A 23,564-nucleotide genomic window follows, 5' to 3' on the forward strand; every position below is an offset into this window, starting at 1 on the left:
TTTGGGCATATCTTGGCAGGATGCATTTATTTTATGGTAGTGACGTTTATTCATAAATAAAATAACTCTTTATGTTTATTGATGGAAATAGCAAGAGTGCTTACTACAATTGACTGTAGCATATTTAAGAATATACTGTGAGCTTAACACTAAAGTGTATAACAAATTATTTGAGGACTTACATATTTCATTTGCTGTTTGTACATAATTTTACATTTCTGAGCAATATTTTATTATAACGCTTGAAGATTGCAATTGAGTAGTTATTGTTTGTAGTGGATTATAATCTGTTTTAGAGAAAGTGAGTACTGTGGAGACAGAAAAATAGGAAAAAGGGATAATTGTTCACAGGTTCATATTTATTCAGATCCGGTCCCCAATATAGAGGCGAGTTAAAGCCAGGACCTGTTAAGTTTTTATTATAGACTGGAATGCTGGAATGCTGCTATTTAGAACAGCAGGATTCTTAAATTTTTCTAGCAACTTACTATGATTCCTTTAAAGCATGCTAAGTCATATTTTTTCCTGGAATATGATTAGTTGTTAGCAAGTTTCCCTTTCTATATAATCTGTTTGTTTCTGAGAACTTTGATATTGCCGTGTACTACAAGTAAAATACAACTAAAGCAGAATATCAATGACCGCATTTTAAGTCAATGATCAAACATAGTTCAAGATAGTTAACACTTATCAATTGTTAAAAAAAAATTACATTTAGAATTCCCCATAATTAGTGTACAGGTAAGGATAAATAACCTTTCTAAATCTTATACACAAGTTTCATTGTCTGCCTTATTATTTATTAAAATTTTGTACAATGAGCTATTTTACGTTATTTTGAAAAGTTAAATGAAAGAAAGCTATGTCTGTATTAAATGTTTGAACAGTTGCTTTCACCAAGTTTTATATGTAAATTATGTAAATGTACTTCTACAACACATGCTCATATGTGTGTTTATGTATATATAATACACACAGGAGAAGCATTTATTTCTATATTGGTCTTTGGGTACAGCTATATGTTGTAATAACTTTGCCTGCTAGGAAGACCATCTTTTGTGACATTTATGATTTATAAAGTGAGCCTCATCTTTAGCGTGATACAAGAGTTTCAGAAGTTTGGTATAAGAAGTTTGGATTGATAAGCTTTCATGGGCAATTTGATTAAGAAGTGTAATAGGCACAGTGTGTGCCTAACACTTTATAAAATATTCTAATGAATAATAATAACTCACTTATTTCTACAGCCTCTCTGTCATGAGCCTTCTTGCAGAGGGAAAATACATAGTGCTACTGTGCCCATTTTGAAGATGAGGAAATTTGGGACTTCATCTTACTAAATGACAGTCAAAGCTCTATAAGTACCAAGTGGCAAAGCAGAGACTTGGTCCCAGGCAGCCTCCAATGCTATTCCATTGCTTTTGAATAAGATTGTTTTTCTCATTTTATTTAAATAAATTTTATTAACGTTACACAAAATGAATAACCTAGGTAAAGGGAACCACAATTGAAAACTTGTTTCCATCTATTTGGCCTGTAAACAGACTGTGGCTCATGATCTTGATTAAGGGCCCCGCCTATAATGGGTGGTGCCAATCCTGGTCAGGTGTTTCTCAGAAGCCAGTAAGTAGCTTTCCTCCATTGTCTCACTTACTGCTTCCGGGTTCCTGCCTTGAGTTCCTACTGCTCCTACCCTCCAGGATTCTTTGTAATGTGTAAGTTTAAACCAAACAAACTCTTTCTTCGCCAGTATCATTAGACAGCAAACAGCCAAGCCTCAAGTGAACGGCAAGATAACTGTAGTGTGAAATGTGTTCGGGCTTCTGAAATTTACAATGGTTTTTAACCAAGTAAATCCTTGACGAATTTACAGGGAAGAGATTGTAATGAAATAGTAGCCTAGGCTGAACCTAGGAGAGACTAGAATGCAGTACTGTACCTTGATGTAGGTTTTAATGGACTGGGTAATTTCCTCAGGCTTAGCTGCTATTAAATTAGCTAACTTTAAGAACTGATGCCATACTTAGGCAGTTTTAACAGCACAGAAGATCTGATACGGAATGTTTTATGTGCCCCATAATATCCTTATAATGTGAACTTCTTGCCATGGAGGTCAGTGCTATGTGTTACTAAAAGGTGCTTGCCCAGGAAATCTGAGTATTATAAAAGGCATGAGATGTAGTGTAACTTCATCAACCTCATCTGCATACAGTAAACATTCTGTTATTCTTTGCTGCATGAACTGAAGCAGGCTACTCCACAAGTTGTTCGTCTAGAGGCAAAACCAAACCAAGAACCTTGCAAACATCTTCGGAATTACATTGTGTATCTTATCATCATAATGGCATGCATTGTCTAGGAGACGATTTCCGTTTCATGTTGCTCTCAGTCATCGTCTGTGAATCATCATCTCTGAAGCCACATGGAACGATAACCTTGTGAAATGGCATGGTAAGACAAAGCGAGAGAGTGTAAGGAGTGTTACCAATAAATAGATCCAAACGCTTGCATTGAGAAATAGGGAAGGGTGCCTGTAATTGTGCCCTTTGTTTTTAAAAGGACATAAAAAGACATAATTAACACTAAATAGCAGGATCCTTAAAGGGCTAATGAGGAAGCTCAATGCTCTATCAGAAATAGTAGTGATCATGCTATTTGAGTATAGTTTGTGGAACTATTTGCAAACAAAATGTCACCATGATGCTTTTTGCCATAGTTAGCTCTCTCAAGTCCCTAAAGAAACTCACAGTAATCAAATGTGCTTCAATGTGAACATTTCTCATAGTACAAGTACAGGATTGCTTAGGGCTGGGTGAGCTCCACTCTGCTTTCAGGACTGCTTATTGCTGACACCTTGGAGTAAGTTGCTTATCATTTCTCACTCTTACTAACTTTAAATGCTATGTGGTGGTGAAACATCATTTATAGAATTCCTCATAATAATTTATACAAAATACACGGAGTAGCAAGTATGACTCAGTGTTTGATCATAGTGACAGCATCACTGTCTTTTTTATCACTGTGACAGCATCAGGATGATCTAAGGAAACAACCATGTGATACCCAATGGGCATAGGACTGAATCATAGGCTTCCGGGCTGTAAAGAACAGAGTCTGTGTATCCTCTTAATGCTGGGGGAAGAGCACAAAGAAAGAGGTTTCAAAACGTAAGTTTGATTTCTGGACTTAAAGGCCTATGTTTAGCATAGAATGTGAGTAGCTAGAAGTGCAATTCAATGACTGAGCATTTACCTAGAATGCCTAAGGCCCTGGTTTCCACCCTAAGAACCACCATAAAGTGGGGAAGGGATATAGAACTTAAGAGAAGGCTCAAAGCCTCATGGGAGAGCTAATTCACGTGCTTATTATAGCACTTTGGGCTTTCTCTTCTTTTGGTTTGGCTTCCTTTGGTGTTTTACTATGGAGGCCGAGAGTTTCTGGACTGTAGCTTACTAAGCAAGTCCCAGGGGATCTCAGATGTGGGTCAGTCTGCATGTATTTACCTCTTGAGTGCTGTGGGTACAGGAGTATGCCACATGCCCAGCTTAAAGTCCTTCTGTGCCTGTTCTGACAGAGATTTGCAATATATGTCCTCAGTATGTCCTCTGTCACAGGCACAGTAAGGGGAAAAAAATAAGTTTCCATGAAAGCTACCAAAATAATTGTTTGTCTCTTTACTTTCAATATCAGCTAAAAGTTGTAAGATACACAGGTGTTCTTCGGACTCTAATTTACGCAGTAGGTAGTATTCATTTTATAAAGAGAAAAGCTTTATGTTGACTGTGGTCATTAAAGAGCTAACTTCTTTTAAAAGTTTAATTTAATTCCTAATTTTCCTTTCTAGGTAACTCCTTAACTTAGAAACTCACTCTGCCATTCCCACTTTAAGCTCAGAACGTTTAGATATCCATGCCCTTCTATGTAATTTTCATTTAATGGATTAATAAATGATCCTACCTCACACTTAATATTTCCAAAGTTTACCTCTACTCCTCTTCATTTCCTCGTACCACACAGCTTCCCCTTTAAAAAAACAAAACAACAAACAAGTCATCTTTTAGTTCGTCATCTCATACTGGTTTAGCATGTGTGTATAGTAGCTACATAAGCAATGAATTAAACCACATTCGTTTTGGCAAACTTCTATATCTATTTTTAAGTAGGTTCTAACGGGTTCATCAGTACCCTGCTGACTCAAACTGCATTGGATACAGTAGTAGAAACTGTCCCTGCCTGCAAGTAGGAAGTAGGATTTTCTCACCTGACCAGACAGCTGCCAAGATCTCAGATTACTAACTGCATCTGTTTTTGAGCTAAAGGAAACAAAACAGAACAAGAAGGCACCAGAAGGAGTCTTCTACTCAAGAATGAAGTAACAACCCTGTGTGAGTGACAATCCTCTGTGAGTGACAGGTCTCTGTGACAGGCCTCTGTGAGTGACAGGTCTCTGTGAGTGATAGGCCTCTGTGAGTGACAGGCCTTTGTGAGAGACAGGCCTCTGTGAGTGACAGGCCTCTGTGAGTGACAGGCCTCTATGAGAGACAGGCCTTTGTGAGAGACAGGCCTCTGTGAGTGACAGGCCTCTGTGAGTGACAGGCCTCTGTGAGAGACAGGCCTCTGTGAGTGACAGGCCTCTGTGAGTGACAGGCCTTTGAGAGTGACAGGTCTCTATGAGTAATAGGCCTCTGTAAGTGACATGTTTTCCTGAGTGACAGTCCTCCATAAGTGGCAAGCCTCTGTGAGTGACTAGCTTCTATGAGTGATAGACCTCTGTAAGTGACAGGCCTCTGTGAGTGACAAGTTTTTATGAGTGACAGACCTCAGTGAGTGCCAGTCCTTTGTGAGTGACAGGCCTCCATAGGTGTAAGCCTCTGTGAATGACAGGCTTCTGTGAGTGACAGACCTCTGTGATTGACAGCCACTGTGACTGACAGGCCTTTGTGAGTGACAAGTTTTTATGAGTGACAGGCCTCCATATGTGGCAAGCTCTGTTAGCGACAGGCTTCTGTGAGTGCCAGTCCTCTGTTAGTGACAGGCTTCTGAGTGTCAGTCCTTTATGAATGACAGGCCTTTGTGAGTGACAGGCCTCTATGATGGACAGGCTAGTGTGTGCTCAGCCTTTCTCTCAAGAGGTGCCCAGCAAGGCTTTGACTTTTCCTTTTCTGATCATGGGTTATGCTCCTCTAGAGCTGAGCTTGGCTGGCTTGTGGTCTTTCACCCATGTGCTCTCTTTCAATCAAACATCTTCATTAATATCTGACTCATGAAAATGGAGCATGCTATTCCCCATTACCTTGATAGCAATGCCAGGTATACCAAAAATTTTAGTTATTATATATATATATATATATATATATATATATATATATATATCTATATATATATATATGTGTGTGTGTGTGTGTGTGTGTGTGTGTGTGTGTGTGCGCGTGTGTGTGTGCATTCCTGTTTTTTTTGGGTGGTATAATTTCATAATTAGATATTTATCTTAGTATTGTACCCCTATAGCTTTTGAAATGGATGAATAGAGACACTCAGGGGTTGCTATGGCAGCATCTAGTTTTAAAGATTTGAAATTCTTTAAAATAATGGACTCCCAATTCTGTACACCAAGGAAGGGCTTGAGAAACTTTATGAACAATTACATTCTTAATGTTACTTCTTCTCAAGTACTCTGTTCTTTTGCTCTCCTGCGTTGGCAATGTTGTCTACCTAGACATCCAAGAACAGTGAGAAACAGAATAGTTACAAGGACCATAGTGGGAAGTGGACATATCTTGGTATTGCTCTGCCTGTCCGATACTGGTGTGTATCTGAGACATGAGCATTTGACCCCCTCACACCAGCTCCCGCTTTAGTTCAGGCCACTGAGCCCTCTCACCTGAATCATGACACCCTGTCCATCAGCTTTGAGTCTCCCTCCTCTTCAGTGCTCTGCGAAGCTTCTAACTGTAAACCCGACCACAATCCACCCCCACCCACATCCTTACTGCTTAATTCCTGCATATCCCAGGCTAAGTTTACACTTACTCAGTCTTCCTTTTCCAATGCCAAGGTTTGGGAGTCATCTCCTGCCACTCTTCGAATGTGTCAAAGCAATTGTGTGTTTGTTTCCGAGCAGTAACAGCTGTGTCCCTTCTGTATGTCCATGACTTTGTACACATAAATATAGATGTCCACTGCTCTTCTAACTTTGTGTCTTTGTCACCACTGTTCTGAATTTTACTACCTGTGTCTTTCTCTGAAGCTCATTCCAAAGCCAGAATGGGCTAGATTTCTGACCATCTGCTACAGTATTAATCACACTCTGAGGGTTGTTTCATCGTTCCCTACCACGCACTAATATGCACCCACTTTACCATCAAGAGACCTTAAACCTGCATCCACTCTATCTGGAATAAAGGAAACTATTGAAAAAAATAACCATGTCATCCCTTCCTCTCCCTAACATTGTTCTTCCCTTTTTTTTTTTTCTTTTTCCGGAGCTGGGGACCGAACCCAGGGCCTTGCGCTTGCTAGGCAAGCGCTCTACCACTGAGCTAAATCCCCAACCCCTGTTCTTCCCTTTTCTTACTTGGCAAATTCTTCGATTGATTTCAGTGCTCCTTTGCCAAATGACTCGTGTATGCTGGGAAGTACTCTTCACGTTGACGTCACAGGGACTTAATGCTCTTAGGAAACTTAGAGGCTTGATAATAAAACCAATAGGGAAAGAACCAAATATCCGTTTACTTACTAAATGATGGGGAGATGAAAACTGAAGGTGGTGTGAGAAGATCAAGCAGGGAAGGAAGGGCGTGAGAAATCCCTCTGGCCTCTCCCCATAAATCTATTTATTTGTTTACTTATTTATTTATTTAGGTAATTTTAAAGGTCTGTGGTAAGCATGTACCTATCAAGATTATGTACTATTTTTGGTTGGTTTGACTTCTTTGTGTAGCCCTGGCTGTCCTGGAAGTCACTATGCAGAGCACAATGGCCTCCAACTCAGATCTGCTGGCCTCTGCTGTCTGAATGCTGGGATTAAAGGCTTGTGTCACCATGCCTGGCTACTTACTAATTTTAACAGTAAATTTAGAAGTCTGTTTCTCTAACAGTGGTCTATAGAAAATTGGACTATTTTATTTTTATTTTATACCTTTAAGATTAGGAAAGATTCAGGTGGTTTCATGAACTCACTTTCTGACATTTTTCTATTAAAAGTCTTTGAACTATATAATGTAATCATATATATTTAAGCTGTTTCCTTATAAAGCAAGAGACATATTTAGGTAGTTATTACATACTTAATGTCATTAAAAATTCTGAAGAATCTTATTCATGAAGATTTGAGATAAATATGAAATGAAATTATTTTACCCCAAACAAAATAGAAAATGCAGTAAGACCAAAAGATAAGTGAATGGCATATAATAATTCCATTACACATGTTTATCAACTAAGAAAGACATAGCAGCTTGTTGGTCAACAAGCTGCATGCGGCCATTCCCTGATAAGTAACCCCAAATATAAATGAAATAAAATATTCTCTTCAACAATACATAACACAAAATATAATCTTCAAAATTATCTCAAGTATACTTGACGGTACTCTAAAAATATTGACGTATTTGCTATGGTATATAAAGTAAATACTGGGAAAGCTCTGTCTACAAATCCAGAAATTATAGTATTTCAAAATGTACAACTTTTTAAGTGATGATATGATGTCACAGACACAGAATTCCAACTGCGACCTAACATTACAAATCAGTTAAAACTCAGATGCACTAAGACAGTGTATAAAGGTGAAAGGAGAGAGCAGGGTGCATGGGAAACATGAATGCATTTCCTGCTTACACTTGCTGCCATCCCCAACATAAACAAATACATAAATAAATAATAATCCGCAATTGGAAGATATCTGAAATCCAAGCACTTCAGATAAGAAACCTAGTACCTGAATAAACATTTAGTTGACATAGTCGGTCTATCCTTTCTGAAATCAGAAGCAAGAACCCACAGTTAAGTACATTGCTGGATATTTTCTTACTTTCTTTGTAAATTACAAAGACCATGAACAAATGTCATTAACTAAGGAGATAGAAGAATCTCATTTTATATCTTTCAGCTGAGAGTAATCCAATGGGAAAAACTAAGCAAATCTTACCAGCCTTCAAATTTTTACTCTGAAATTCCCGTTGTGAAGTTTTAACAGTATTTTAATTTTAAATGACTTTATATTTATATTTATATTGATTGTTTACGCACTCCATGCATGTGGAGGCCAGAGGACAATTCGTAAAACTCGGTTGTCTCCTTTTACCTTGGGCATCTTGGAGATTGAATGCAGGTCATTAACCTTGGCAGCAAGTGCCTTTCCTGCTGAGCCATCTTGCTGGCCACTCAACCAGATCTTAAAAAGTTGCTTAACCAGAGTTAGATACATTTGAGGGTATGTGTATGCGTGTGTGTCTGTGTACACATAAAGATGTCATAGTAGAACCTAGTATGTATGATTAATATGTGGCAATTAAAGTGTTTCAAAGTATTGAAATCTCGGAAAGTTGAACAAAAGACTTTTGTGTGTTATAAGTAGACAATCAACTTGAAGATGTTTGAAACTGGAATTATGTGGTGAAAAAAATGCCATAAAGTCTCTAAAGTGACTAAGGTCATATTACATAAACATATACATCTAGCAGTCTTCTGTACAGAGAGACCAGTTCTAGGAGTCTGTCCTGGTTGGGCAGATGGATACTCTGGGACTGTCCCCAATACAGTCTCCATGCCAGGGCCTCATGAAATGATGCAGCAAGCTTGAAAGAATTATTTTTCAATGCTTTGGGAGAGGCAGGGGAGGGAAGATCATGGGTTCCAACATTGGACCAGGCTATCTTGGAGTAGGAAAATGAGGCAAAGTTACATGAGAATCTCTGTGACTGTGGAACCAGTGGGACCCGCAAAGGTTCAAATGAGGAAGAAAATGCATGTTCAGCAATGCAAAGGTTCAAAGGTGTGCCTTTGGCTCTGGCGCCTAAAATCTTGCTCAAGTGCTTACCACATAAATCGGTACTATGGCTACAACCCAAAACTCAGCAGCTGACCACTGAGCATCCACAATATTCTAGGACCACAATCAGCTGATTCAGAAGATGGAGGTCAGTGGACACCAGTCTCTCTGTGGACTCAGTGGGGCAGGGAAGAGAACCTATTAAAATTAAAACAGAAACTATTAGAGGCCCACCTATTCTTCACCCCCACCCCTTGGATTTTTCTCTTTACGTACCACCCCCCCCATTTTGTAAGGCCTTCAATGTCTCTTCCATTCTTTCAATTATTATTATTGTTCCTTTTTTTAAAAAAATAAGAATATTTAGGAAGAGCTTACATTTTCTCGGTAGATAAAGTGAGAGTATATGGAAAAACGAGGCATGTATGTCATTCCCAATGGACTGTGGATACTATGCAAGCTAGTCTTTTGTCTATATATCCTAACATGCATTTATATAGTTTTATTTTACTTTTCATTGTTTTGCCCCCCAAAAAACTTTTCTTTGACTAGCATGAAAATATATACATATATACACTTACATATATACATATATATATGTATATACATATATATACTTACATGAATACATTTTATATGCCAAATACATTTTAGAAACATAGTACATTCAGAAGAGTAAGCTGCCAGCTTTATGGGGAACTAGACAAGATAATTAATAACGAGCATCATGGGATCCTAATGCAGTGGTGCATAAGAACCAGTAGATGGAGAAGGATGATGCACCCAGGGCCCTCTAAGGATGTCAGAAGTCTCTCATCCCAGGTAGACTGCATCTACCTGCACACCAAGCTCCCCTCATACTGTACATGCTGCTGAGCTTATTTTTCTTCTTGATCCTTCTTCCAGTCTGTCACAGCACTCCTTGGGACTCCAGCTTCTACTCTCCATTCCCGCCACATTCATCTGCCATGTCAGGGGTACGCTTCCCTTTTACCTTGGACAGGATGCGAGCATCTGTGGCTGCTCCAGTACCTGTCTCATGCAGTGAGTCAGGAGGCATTAACTTTGTCCTGACCTTGTTTTAGTATTGCAGATGCAGCTCTATTGTATTGTGTAAATACAAAGATCATGAAAGTATTTTTTTTTCAAACTCACCGGCAGGCTTAAACCGGTCTAATTCTTTTTTTAAGGATTTTTTTTTATTTAATTTTATTGGATATGTTATGTGTTTACATTTCAAATGTTATCCCCTTCCCCCCTCACACATCCCCCTCCCCCTTCTTCTATAAAGATGCTCCGACTCCCACCTCAACACCCTGGCATTCCCCAACACTGGGGAAACAAGCCTTCACAGGACCAAGGGCTTCTCCTCCTACTGATGCCAGACAATGCCATCCTCTGCTACAAATGCAGGGAGGGCCATGGCTACCTCCATGTGTACTCTTTCATTGCTGGTTTAGTCCCTGGAGCTCTGGGGGGGGGGGGGGGGTCTGGTTAGTTGATATTGTTCTTCCTAAGGGGTTACAAACCCCTTCAGCTCCTTCAGTCCTTTTTCTAACTCCACCATTCCCCAGAGAAACTGACTGGATCTCAGTGAAAAAGTACACGAAGAAAAGTTATTACTGTGCTTCAAAATGGATTCTTTCTTCTTCTCACCCAGTTTGACAGCAATGAGAAGGCGCATGCGGACTGGTGGAGATTTCAGAGACTTCTCTTTCTGTTTTTCTCAGGGATTTGCCAACTCTCACCTGCTGTACCTTCTGGCTGTGTCAGGAGAACGTCCTGGTCGTGTCGAGAAAATGCTAAGATCTATTGGTGTTGCACAAAGCAGAGATGGCATCGAGATTTCAAATTTTAAAATAAAGACAATTTAATTGTAACTTTTTCTCACGGCGTGCGCTAAGAACCACACAAAATAGTCCAGTTAACGTGGCATTGATGTAAAAGAGCGATTCACTTGTCGTTTGTAAAACAGTGCCTAATCTGAGGAAGTAAGCAGTCACCTTGCCTCTCCCACCCTCTCAATATTAGACCCTCTTTTATCATTTAAAATAGAGCAACCAAAAATAGATTATACTGACAAGGAGTAATTACTGACAGCTGCATTTAATTAGCAAAGCCGATTCCTGCTCATGACAATAAAGTATTATTACATGTTTAGCTCTAGCAGGGTGAGGTGACTTTGCTAACAGAAATGGAAGACATGATTTTTTTTTCTATTTAAAATCACACACACACACATACACACAGTTTGGCTGGAATTGAGCCTGTGCTGCGTGGGAGTGTCTATGGTTTTACAAAAAGAGGGAAAAACAGTAGCTGTAAAGTGTTTTTCTTTTCCTTTCTCCTCTTTTAGGAAAACAGACAGATTGTACAACGATAAGAAGTAATCCAAAGCTGACAATTGGCTCACATTCTCGACATGTATACCATTGTTTGTGTGTGTGTGTGTGTGTGTGTGTGTGTGTGTGTGTGTGTGTGTGTGTGTCTTGGGTAGGAGTATGAGAGCATTTGGGTATCAGTATGAGAGCATTTGGGTATCAGTGATAGAAACACAATCCTTGCTCATTTGTTTTCTTTTTTTTTTTCTTTTCTTTTTTTCCGGAGCTGGGGACCGAACCCAGGGCCTTGCACTTGCTAGGCAAGCGCTCTACCACTGAGCTAAATCCCCAACCCCCCTTGCTCATTTGTAAGCTTATAATTCTTCCTCTCCTGCCTCCTCTTCTTGTATGTCTGCCACTCACCTTCTCCCTCTTTTAATCTTTTTCTTTTAATCCTAAAGACATTTCTTGGCTGCAAAATAGTTCAAAAGCATGTCTGTTCAATCTTAGAATTTGTATATACTCTTAAAAACTTCAAAATCACATGCAATGTTTATTCATTTGATTTGCTGTCCCCTTCCCTTGTTATTCCATTTGCAGACTCTACCCTACATTTCTCAGACTTGAAACATTGCACTATGTGTTCAACACTTGAGCAGTACCTACCCTGAAGTACAGAATTATTAGCTCCAGTGCATGATTGGTTGCGGCTATTTTAAAAATAACTATCAAGTGACAAAAGAAAACGCTACCATCCTTCGTTTACATAATTTCTAACGTTTAAACATGTTACTCAAGGGTACCTAAAAGTATGGTGTGTTTCCGTGGTACTGTCTTAAGGTATAAAGATAGTATTTATTTATTTAGTATATATCAAGTCGCAAAAGTAGCCTCAGTCTAAAATATTGCCGCCTTGTAATTTGCCGTTGTCTATGCTACAGTCACAGTAAAGTCAGATCTTGGATCTACGGCAATAGCAGACGAGTTGAATGTGAATAAAGAAACCCTAAACTGATCCACAAAAGAACTGAGCATTAAACTCCATCGCTTTGCCTTTTATCTCTGCTTTCACTTCTCCTTTTTCCCCAGTGTCCATAAACTAAAGAGCCAGGAGCAAAGCAAGCAGAGGCTGTGCGAGAGCAAGGCCATCCCAGAGGCTGTGTCCAGCGAGATGCCCACTCATTCATACCCTGTGACCTCTCTATTCACAGTCACAGGCTGAGGACAAAATCAATGTGTGTAAGCTAAAGAATACGTTGTCTTTGTTGGAAAATAGGAACACATCTATTAAAGGGAAACATTTTATGAGTCTTCCAGTAAGTTAACAGATTTTTATTAGAAGTAACTTCGAAGACCTAGCTGTTGTGTGGGTACTAAGTATCAATAACTTAATAGGTATGCAGTTAGAATAACTGGAGTCATTTGAATAATAAGTCATAAAGCTTCACCAATGCCCGAAATGAACGGCCCTGCCTGCCGAATCTCATCATATTCTCAGAACTACTTCTTGATAGCAGAATTTTGTTCCCGTTTTGTGATTTAGAAACAAAGGGAGAATGGTTTTTTTTCACCGTGGGCTTATAAGAGCCAAGGGCTTTGATTGAGGAAAAAAAAAGTATTTGCTCACTGGAATTGGGCATGTTTGACAACACAGTGTCTCAATTACAAAACTTCCCCAAATTAGACAGAAAATTGGAGACTACTACCCAACTGTTGTAATTACTATGCTAGTTCATAAATTAGTACTGAGGGGAGAGAGCTCAGATCCTTGATTTTAGGGATGTCAGTGAGTCAGGAAAAGTGTAAATCATTTCCTAGAGTTAAGTAAGAATTAATTCATTATTTTCTCTCTCTCTCTTTTGTCTTTTAATGTGAGAATTCCATGGAAGGCAGGAAATTTTGTTCACCAATATCTCTTGAGCATGGTAGAGTATTTCCCATCGTAGTAGCTTTTCATTAAGTACTCGGTGAATGAAATCATATATGAGGTGTTAGGGGAGAAGAACAGAGGAACAGAAAGTGGATGTGAGAGAAAAGTAAGAGGAAGTGCCCCAGGAGGAGGGAAAGCTTACACAGTAAACACCAAGTAGGACTAATCAGAGCACGATTACACCATGAGACCACAGATACTGGACAAAACTGAGTGTGTTTACCCCTTTCCTCTCCTTTCTTTCCTTATTCCCCTCTTGGTATTGTTTCCATTTTAGTTGGTGTTACCCCCACATCCATGTCTTGAATGCTCCTCCTCCAATGTGGGCCACTGTTTTGGCAAGTTGTTGAAGCCTTGAGAGATGTAGCCTGCTTAGTGGCAGAATAGAATGCCATTTGAAGGTTTTAGCCCTGCTCTGGGCTTCCTGGTCCCTATCTTTGTTATTTCAAGAATCTCCTGGTGTAGTGAACTCAGCCTTGCTTTTTCAGCCATGATGAATTGAAATCACAACTCAGTTCAGTGAGTGCTTTAAGTGTCTACCTCGAGGACCTCAGTCACAGGACAAGTGAAGTCCAACTAAAGTTTGGGTGGCTGGATTTCTGTTTGTCTTGAAATCTGCTTTATTGGTGATTGCAAGAAACCTTATCCTGACTGGAAAGTAGAATCAATAAGCAATTTGGGTATTCCTATGCAGCACGTCTTGGAATACTCTTCAATCTCTAGTCATGTTTCACATGGGCTGATTACACGTTCAGACCTATCTCGCCTTCTAAATCCTAACTTCTAAATGCAACTGTCTCTTTTAGGCCAGCATACCTTTGCAACAACAACAACAACAGCAACAAACAAACAAACAACAAAAACCAAAAACCTTTTAGCACATTTATACTCAAATACTTTAGGATCAATTTCCCAATTTGAATCCACATTAGACTAACCCAACTTGATTCCGTATTTAGGTCTTCAGCCTTTCACATGAATCTAGGCTTCTTTGCAATCTAATTAGGTTCTTATTCTAACAATTGATTAGTTGTGCCTGGCTGAAATAATTCATCCACAGTGTGGAGTCCTCAGGCTTGCCTCACCCTTGTGAGGCTCAGGCTTAAGATACATGTGATAGTGTAGAGGCTGTGTGGGTGTCTTTCAGATGCCTGTTTTAGCTGTTCATTCACTCCAAGTCTAGATTTGACTCATTGTTTAGGTCCTACTTTGGGCCAGCCCTACACATTTCCTAAGTGTTTAAAGTCTCCTTTCTCATAGTTATTGTCATGTAATCAATCACAAATTGTGGAATTTATGGTTGGTTAGCCAGTTCTATGGGTAAAGTTGTTTTGTACTTTAATGTTTCTGAGGTTGCTAAAATCATACCAGCAACTGGAATCACTATGATGTCTCGGTTCTGATCATCCTAAACTATGTGAAAAGAGGCTGCCCTGGGGATTCATTCATAGCTTATCCCTGGTCCCACCAATGTCCTTGGTTACAACTGCTGATGGTCTCTCAGAGAGAATATTCAGAGATTTTTAGGAACATTTGGACCAGTTGTTTCAAAGTTTCGAGTAGACGTTGGATGCAAAAGGCAAGAACATTATGACAAGAGAATAACTGATAAGTGATACCTCAGGTGCACAGGGGAATTAATTTGGATGGAAAAATATCAGTACAAGATTGTAGTAAATAAATCCTAGCCCATTGATAATGAAATCATTTGGAGAGAAGAGCATTTATATTTTTTTAAAACCAGGTCAGAACTATTACACTAATGTTACATCAAGAAGTTTCAACAGGTTCAAGTCTTCTCTGTTGCTCTGTACCATGGTAGAATGTCAAAAGTCACATGTAAATGACGAATAAAAGTGCTGAGTTGAATCCAGAAGCCTGTTCTTGTTACAAAGTCCTTGCCCCTCCAGGGCCAGGTTAGAGATGAGAGTTTTCAGAAAAGATATTAAAGGAAATACAGGTGTGACTTCCTCACAGAATGCAGCATAGCAGCTTCCTAGTTTTCTCACCCAGGCATTAAATTGGATGCCAATGAGACCTGGCAGCCCGTTATCTAAAGAGGAACCAGAGTGGATAAACATTTCCATGTAGTTATATTTTATATGCAATGATGACCATAGTAGTCCACAGCAGCTCTTCTCTCCAGTTTTATTTGTTTCGCATTAGTCCCTTTATCCTTTTTCCCTTTGAGTCTTACATTCTTGGGGGTTAGGAAGAAACAGGAAACAGTTACTGTGCTGTCCAGTGCTGCTGGAATCATCCTTCCTGTGGTGTGTCTGCTGACAGATTGGAGCAGAACTTCTAGCTGGCTCAGTGCTCCTCCAAAATATCCCCCCAACTCTCTTCGGTACTGGAGGTGAATTATTTGATTTTCTAAAAGAATCTTTGAAATGGGTGTTCAGCCACCTTGGTCTACAAAGCAACAACCACCTTGGTCTAAGCAACAACAACAAAAATCAATTCAGAATTTTTGATAAATTTACATTCTTTAACTTTTGTTTATTGAAATGGAAAGCAAGCTACTGTAAAAGACATATCACACAGCCCCCTAGCATGTATTGACTGCTTCTCTCATTAGAATCCTTGAAGGTAGTTCTGTATCCTACGTTTACACACGAAGAAGTTCTAGCTTAAGAAAATCATTCGAAATTGAACAGCTGAGAATTGAACTCCTATCTTACCTGTTCCATAAATTTATGGCCCCTGTTTCCAGTCACCTGCTCTGCTGTTGCCCATACTTGTAAATGCCTTGGGTTCTAGAGAAGAATGTAAGTATTCCTGCACATGGTAGAAACAGGCAAGTCTAAGACCTCACCTCTCATACTTTATCCCCACCTTCCTGCTGATCATTCAGAAAAGAATCCTTAATCACTTAACTTGGCATTAAGCATGTTTCAGGCAAATTTACCTGTGCTCCTTTCCCAGTCCCCCAAACAAATTTATTTTACAATATCCCCTTGTCACTTCTAGATGATGATGATGATGATGATGATGATGATGATGATGATGATGGTGGTGGTGGTGGTGGTGGTGGTGGTGGTGGTGGTGATGATGATGATGATGATGATGATGATGATAATAATAATAATAATAATAATAAGAAGAAGAAGAAGAAGAAGAAGAAGAAGAAGAAGAAGAAGAAGAAGAAGAAGAAGAAGAAGAATGGTTCCCTTCATTGCGGTATATCATTCTTTACTCTGGGTATTGGAAGGGAACATGATAAATTACGTCCTGGCAAATGATCAGTCTCAATGCTCCCTCACCTCTTGACAAAGCAAACTTCACTCTCTGACTGCGAATATTACAACCAAAAGGCTCTGCTCCAAATTGTCTGCATTCTGAGGCCAGTGATAGGTACAACATTTAGGAGAAATGCTGCCCAACCCAGGAAAGGAAAAAAAAAATAAAGATGTTTGTCTCTATCAGATTCCCCTGGAAGCAGCACAAGTCACACACAGTCTTCTAGTAACCAAATCCCTGTCTAGGTCAAGGCATCGAGGAAATATTGTGTTTGGGAAGTTCCATCATGTCCATCATGTCTGTACCACGAAACAAATGCTTACTCAATCTCAGTAGCATACATGGCCGTTTCATTAGGGAAGCCAAGGGAACCTTAATAGATACAAGGCATGCTAGGTGACAAGAAAAAAGGAAACATGCTGTAGAGAATTCTTTCCAATGCCCTTTCGTGGTCGCCACATCAGTGGTCTGCAGGATTCCTGTCCTGTCACAAATCTATTTCCTCACAGTTACTGCTTGCTTTAAGTGGAGATTGGTCATTGTCAACAGAGAACTCATAGGCTGCCCTATTGCCTTTTTTAATTTATAATTTATATTTAGATTCTGGAATCACTTTCTGTGATGTCAGTTCTGCAGCTGATTTTTTTTAATGTGTTATGCAAGCAAATGTGTAGATTTGCTGTAACTATAAACACAGTGCAAGGAAAAGGCAGGCTCGTCTGTCTCCTTCAGACTTGATTAGGGAAGGCTATGACGACAATATTTTTAGTATGGTCTTTCAAATTAAGGTTAAGTTGCTTTGAAGCCAGTCAGCTATGGTAGGTTTATTTATTTTGAGGGCTAGCGTGAAACAAATTGAAAATATATCCCTGTCCAAAGACACATTATGTAGCTACTTTAAAAACGCATTTATTTTTCCAGTTGCGTAGGAAATAGATTTACAGCACAGAGAAATTTCCTTGTCTGGCTTTGGTGATAGAAATTCGAAAAGAGTGAACAGTTCCATTGCTTGTGTTAATGCTACTAATACAAGTGTGAGCATTCTGTCGGCAAAGACCTTTCTGCTATCGGGACTGCATACATGAAAATATACTGGGTATTATGTTAATCTAAACCTCATAAAAGGGGCAAATTGGACAGTGATCATATTAAAAGTGGCTTTTCCCTAAGTATGATTTTAATAATTAATCTGAGAGAGAGCGTTCTATCAAATCACTGGGCTATTAAGTGGCCAGAATTTAGCAGACTGCCTGAGTTTCTCTTGCCTCCCATTAGCAAGATACAGGCAGAAGCCACGGTCAGATAAATAGCCAAATGCCACACAAAGTATACATGTATGTCCAGTGTGTACTTTCTTCAGAACACTTTACGCAGTGTCAAACCTAAGGTTGTTGAATAGAGTTCATAATGGATTATGTCTGTATCATATTAATACCGTGTCACATGTGTCTGTAAAGATCTTTACAGCCAGGAAACTTGCACTGTGTAACAAATAGCAGACACTCAATGGAAGGGCACCAGCAATGGGAAAGCAGTCCCCATTCTCTGGTAGCCTACCAGGACATGTGACCCAAAGAGTAGAAGCTCAGGTTGGATTGTGTTGAGGCCCAGTGCAAAGATCAACAGTAGTCAAGACGAGGAGATGATAGCGCTAGTAAAGCTAAACAAGAAAGACTAAGAAACAAATACTTAACGTCATCAGCAAGGAGAAACCTAGCAGAGAAAGAAAGGTCAGTCAAGTAGACTTGAGAAATAATGAACAGCTTCAGATAAAGTGAAGGCAGCGACCCCAAGGTCTGGAGTATTTTATACACTGTACTTGGGACTTGAGTCTTACCCACACCATGCTATTGGGTAAAGCAGGGGGTGCTAGAGGGGCTCCTAGCAGTTGAGTCAGTTTCTCAGTGTTTCAGTCAGTACACAAACACATCTCAAATTAGTTCAATCTATTAATTTCTTCAACACAATGTTTATTGTTCCCTTCCTAGGCATTGTTGTAGGTGCTGAGGACACTTCAGTGAACAAAAGGAAAACTAATGCTGTTTATCACTACGTATTTAATATTTCTAAAGAATTCATAGTTTGGGTTTTAACTCCTTAAATGTTGTTTTCCTTAAATTGCACATTATATACCCAGCTCTCTAGTATGCAAATCAAAAGAAATCGGTGTAGTTGCAGCTGATGTTACCGATGTTAACCTCACTGTTCCTTAGGTCACATGTATGCTCATATCACTTGCAAATTGTATCAGTATCAGCTAGGAACAAAGGAAGAAGGTACAGATGGTGGCCCATGAACACTTGGCTAAAAGAATCACACAGTGTACCCTGAAAGAACCACGCTATGATATGACTACATTAATGTTAAGGGAGAAGTCAGAAAGCCCCAAGGAAATTTATTACATGAGCATCCATGGCCTAGTGCACCCAGAAAAACATCAGAAGGGCTCAGAAGACATCATGAGTTAACATGAAACCACTAAATACCACATGTGACATACATGATCCCAAACTATTCAGGAGGCTGAGGCAGGAGGATCAAGTGCTTCCAGGATTAGAATCACCATGGATCACACAAGAAAGCCATATTTCTTGAAGAACAAAATAAAAGGAAAGAAAAAAATAAACATGTCTATTAGACATTGAAGTGTTTAGAAAATAGACAGCCTAAATGTCTAGTCTGGTCTGGCCCGGCCTTAGTTGTCTGTGACTTTAGTCTGATTCTTAGTTTCACCAGAGTGTCAGTCTCCTCCCTATCTTATGAAAACCTGAAAAGAATTTAGATAATCGTGCATAAAGTCCCAAGAATAAAAATATCTTTCCCAACATGAATTCCTGAATATATATTCTAAGGAATGTTTATATATTCTCTGTAACAGGTTCTGTCCATTTTATTTATCATCATTATCAACAGTAGTATTAGTATTTCTTCATTCTAGTAAATGGCTGAATGAAAATAGAGAATGGCTTGACTTGAGGTACCATCCCTTTCTATAAGGGATAAGAAACATGATGAGACTCGAAACTATCTGGATAGTGGTGGAGCTCCTGAAAGAGAAGTTTAAAAACAGCCATAACAATGATAAAACAGGCTGGTAGAGACCCACTGACAGCATGTGTGCAAAGGAGCTGTGCTAATGGGATGTGGGTTATTGGAACTAAATTCTCATAAAAACCCCTCAGTGTTTACTCATATAGCTGAACAAATTGAGTGTTTTTCATACAGTCAAATTTTATTAAAGCATACTAAAATATAATGCTTTAAGATATGAAATGCTTTATAATATACAAATCAATATGTACGCTCTCCAGAAAATATCACTAAGCTATCCAGCAGACAATACGAATTCATGCACAAATAGAATTAGTACTTCTTTGTGTGTATGTAGGTGTGTGCAAGTGTATGTGAAGGTTGAAGTCAGATATCTTCTTCAGACTCTCTACTTTACTTATGAAATAGAGTCTCTCACTGAACCAGGAGTTCACCATTTTAGCTAGTCAGCAAACTACGGGGATTCTCCTGTGCCCATCTCTTCACTGCTGAAATTGCAGGCATGCATGTGACCACACTTGCAACACTTACAGCTAATATTTCTAAAGTAAGCTTTACACTGCTTTCACATGGTTGGACCCAGATATTATGGAAATGATCAGTAAAGACTGGTAACACTATATGCATAAATGAGGATAATTTGCAAAAACATTCTTCTCTTTAGGTATACATATCACTGCCAGCAGTTGTATTTTTGAGCCCCAAAGGAGAAAAATTTATCTAAATCATAAGATCTGCCTAATGATGCATATAAATTGGGTAATTTCAAGGAAATATATTAAGAAAATTAAACATCATTTGGGTAGAGAAAGGATTGAAGGAGCTGAAGGGGCTTGCAACCCCATAAGAACAATAATACCAACCAACCAGAGCTCCCAGGGACTAAACCACTACCCAAAGACTATACATGAACAGACCCATGGCTCCAGCTGCATATATAGCAGAGGATGGCCTTGTTGGGCACCAATGGGAAAAGAAGCCCTTGGTCCTGCCAAGGCTGGATTCCCTCAGGGATGTCAGGGCAGGGAGGCAGGAAGGGGCTGTGATTAAAAAAGAAAGAAAGAAAATTAAACATCAGTGACTCTTACCTTCTCTAATGTTAAAATGAATGAACTTCAAAAATAGCAGTAAGTTGTAATCAACTTCTGTATAGTCTATTCATCAATAAATTCTTAAACCATACATCTCTTCATGGTCACTATTTTGGTTTTTCATTTGTTTCTGCTTTCCTTTGATTTTTTTTGTAATAAATATAACAAAGCAAAAAAAAAAAGGTCACCAAGTTAATTAGACTACTTGTGTCATATTTCTCTGAGGTCTAATAGGAGCTGATAAAATAGTCGTTTAGGGGACTCTTAATAGCTAATAAAATGTACTAGGTTACAGTGTGGTGCTGGAGTTTCCTTTTAGTTAGTTCTCATAAGGACTTGATGGATTAGGTTGCTCTTGCTCTAGAATATCTCTTTACTGACGCACGCTCCCATGGCAGCCAAGAAGTCTCCTCATTGCTCAATGCTTCCACAAAATCCAAGAGGCAAAACAAACATTTGAGCTTAGGTAAACTGATCCCAGACTACTGGTAACCGAGAGGCTGTCTACTCTAAGCTTCATTGTAAACTGCAGGAGAAATGTGGTAATAGAAAAGGTGTTCAAAGTTAGAAGAGTAATGACTCAAGTGAGCCTTGTGTAGGAACAGAAGATGGTTTTCTGCAAGGCTGTGATAGACAGAATTAATGATCTCTATCTTATTGACATAAATTTGCCTATCAAAGGTCTCTGTTACAGGACAGTTATTTTTAAGAAATAATCTGCTTAGAGATTAAAGATTGCGAGGGCTAAAAAAAAAATTGCTCATTGAATAAAGGCTCTTTCTACTCAAAAGACTTGGATTTAATCACTAGTAACCCACATAGAGGAAGGAGAGGACTGACTCATTTAAGTTGCCCTCTGACCTCTGCACATTCCACGGGTGTGCTAGGGCATGTCTATGTACACTAAACACATGTATGTAAAAAATTGCAAAGCCACTTAAAATGTCTCAGAAATCTAATACCAGACATGGTTAAGAAGGAAAAACAGTATGTTGGGCAGATTAGCAATAATTAGGTAGGTCATTTACAAAAGTAATACGGGTGGAATTTGAAATTATGATGACTTGAGTTGATGCACAGCTAACATTTTAAAAAAAGATATCGACTATGCTTCTGTTAGTATAGACATTCAAGCTTTTCCTAATCACCTATGCTATGGGCCATATATGATGAGGACAGACTAGGGTGTACATCCCAGAACTGTGAGCCACAAATAGTGAGGTATATAATGGTAGAGATTAATGAGCCTTGGCAGGTCAGGGTACAGGATCTGAGATGACATCTGCTCGCACTGCCGTGAGCTTAACTCTTGCCAGTGCTATGAACTTTCAAAGGAAGAAAACCTCAGTTCATCAAATAAAGTATTCTAAGTTTCAAATTGAATTAACAGTGATATTAGCAAGGCCATCTTGCTTCCTTCTGGGTAAGTTTTAATGTTTAGATGATCTGGAAGCAAATCGCTAGCCATTCCTTCCAAAATACACTGCTTCTCCAATCCTTCCTTTTCATCCAGCCTACTCACAAGCATCATCATTATGCAGTAGTCCATAAGTTCACTTATGAATATTTAAGTGTGCCTAGTGTTAATTTCACTTCCCAATTAAAGTATAAGCTCTATTAAGTAAGGCACCACATCACATTTTGCTACTAACTCGGCACCAAGGCTACTCACTAAGTACTCTGAAATATCTGTGAAAGAACAGATTAATGAATAAAATGTTTTCTTTTTAAGCCTTGAATAATAAAACATTGAATAATGTTCTACTAAAGTATCATATCTATAGACAACTCACCATACTGAAGAATATTTTTCTTACAGCATTTGAAAACTGCTAGAAAATAGTTTCATGCTTGCAACAAGAACCTTTATTTGTTTGTTCTTAAGATTATAATATAATTTTAACATGTCTCCTTCCAAAGTCTCCCATATATCCTCCTTGTTCTCTCTCAAATTCATAACCATTTTTCACTAATTATTGTTCCTTTTTTCCTAAATAAAACCTGCTTGGTCTATATAATATTACTGGTATGCATGTTTTCAGGGCTGACCATTTGGAGCTGGATAACTCTTGGTGTATTCTTTCCTTGGGGAAGGCTATTTCCCCTTTATTTCTGTAGTTGCCTTTGGGTAGAGATGAAGCATTGTGGGCTACTTCCTCACCCCATTCACGTTAGCATGTTTATCAGCAGCCTCCTTGCTCAGCTCAAGCAGCCATGTTGGTGTGATTGTATGTATGTAGCTTCTCACACTACTAGGAGACACAAAAGATTAGGCAGAAAACTCCTGGTCCTTTGGCACTTACAATATCTTTTTCTTTTTTTTTTTAAACTTGGGTATTATTTTATTTACATTTCAAATGTCATCCCTATTCCCGGTTTCCCATCAATAACCCCCATATCCCATCCCCTCTCCCCCTGCTTCTAGGAGGGTGTTCCCCCACTCACCCACACACCCTTTTCACCTTCCCCCTCCCAGATATTCCCCTACACTGGGGCATTGAGCCTTGGCAGGACCAAGGGCTTCCTTCCCATTGATGCCCAGCAAGGCCATCCTCTGCTACATATGCCACTGGAGCCATGGGTCTGTCCATGTGTACTGTTTGGACAGTGGTTCAGTCCCTGGAAGTTTTGAATGGTTGGTTTTGTTGTTCTTAAGGGATTGCAAACCCCTTCAGCCCCTTGCATCTCCAACTCCTCCATTGGGGACCCCATTTTCAGTTCAGTGGTTGGCTGTGAGCATCCTCCTCTGTAGATGTCATGCTGCCTTGGCAGAGCCTCTCAGGAGACAGCTATATCAGGCTCCTGTCAGCATGCACTTCTTGGCATCAGCAATATTGTCTGGGTTTGGTGGCTGATTATGGCTGGATCTCCAGGTGGGGCAGCCTCTGGATAGCCTTTCCTTCAGTCTCTGCTCCAAATATTCCTCCTGTGAATATTTT

The 23,564-nt window shown here is 39.2% G+C and overlaps 1 protein-coding gene and 1 long non-coding RNA gene across 4 annotated transcripts in view; both read left to right on the forward strand.

Annotated features, from left to right (window-relative positions):
- Hs3st5 (heparan sulfate-glucosamine 3-sulfotransferase 5) overlaps positions 1-23,564 on the forward strand; it is a 332,523-nt gene that overhangs the window by 3,737 nt on the left and 305,222 nt on the right.
- Positions 1,637-10,870, forward strand: LOC147998706 (uncharacterized). Its single transcript, XR_015645244.1, has 4 exons — positions 1,637-1,715; positions 2,249-2,451; positions 3,029-3,167; positions 10,723-10,870. It is a non-coding gene; the product is annotated as an uncharacterized LOC147998706 (long non-coding RNA).

The sequence above is a fragment of the Rattus norvegicus genome, chromosome 20, assembly GCF_021556685.1.
Source record: "Rattus norvegicus strain SHRSP/BbbUtx chromosome 20, alternate assembly SHRSP_T2T, whole genome shotgun sequence".
NCBI lineage: Eukaryota > Metazoa > Chordata > Mammalia > Rodentia > Muridae > Rattus > Rattus norvegicus.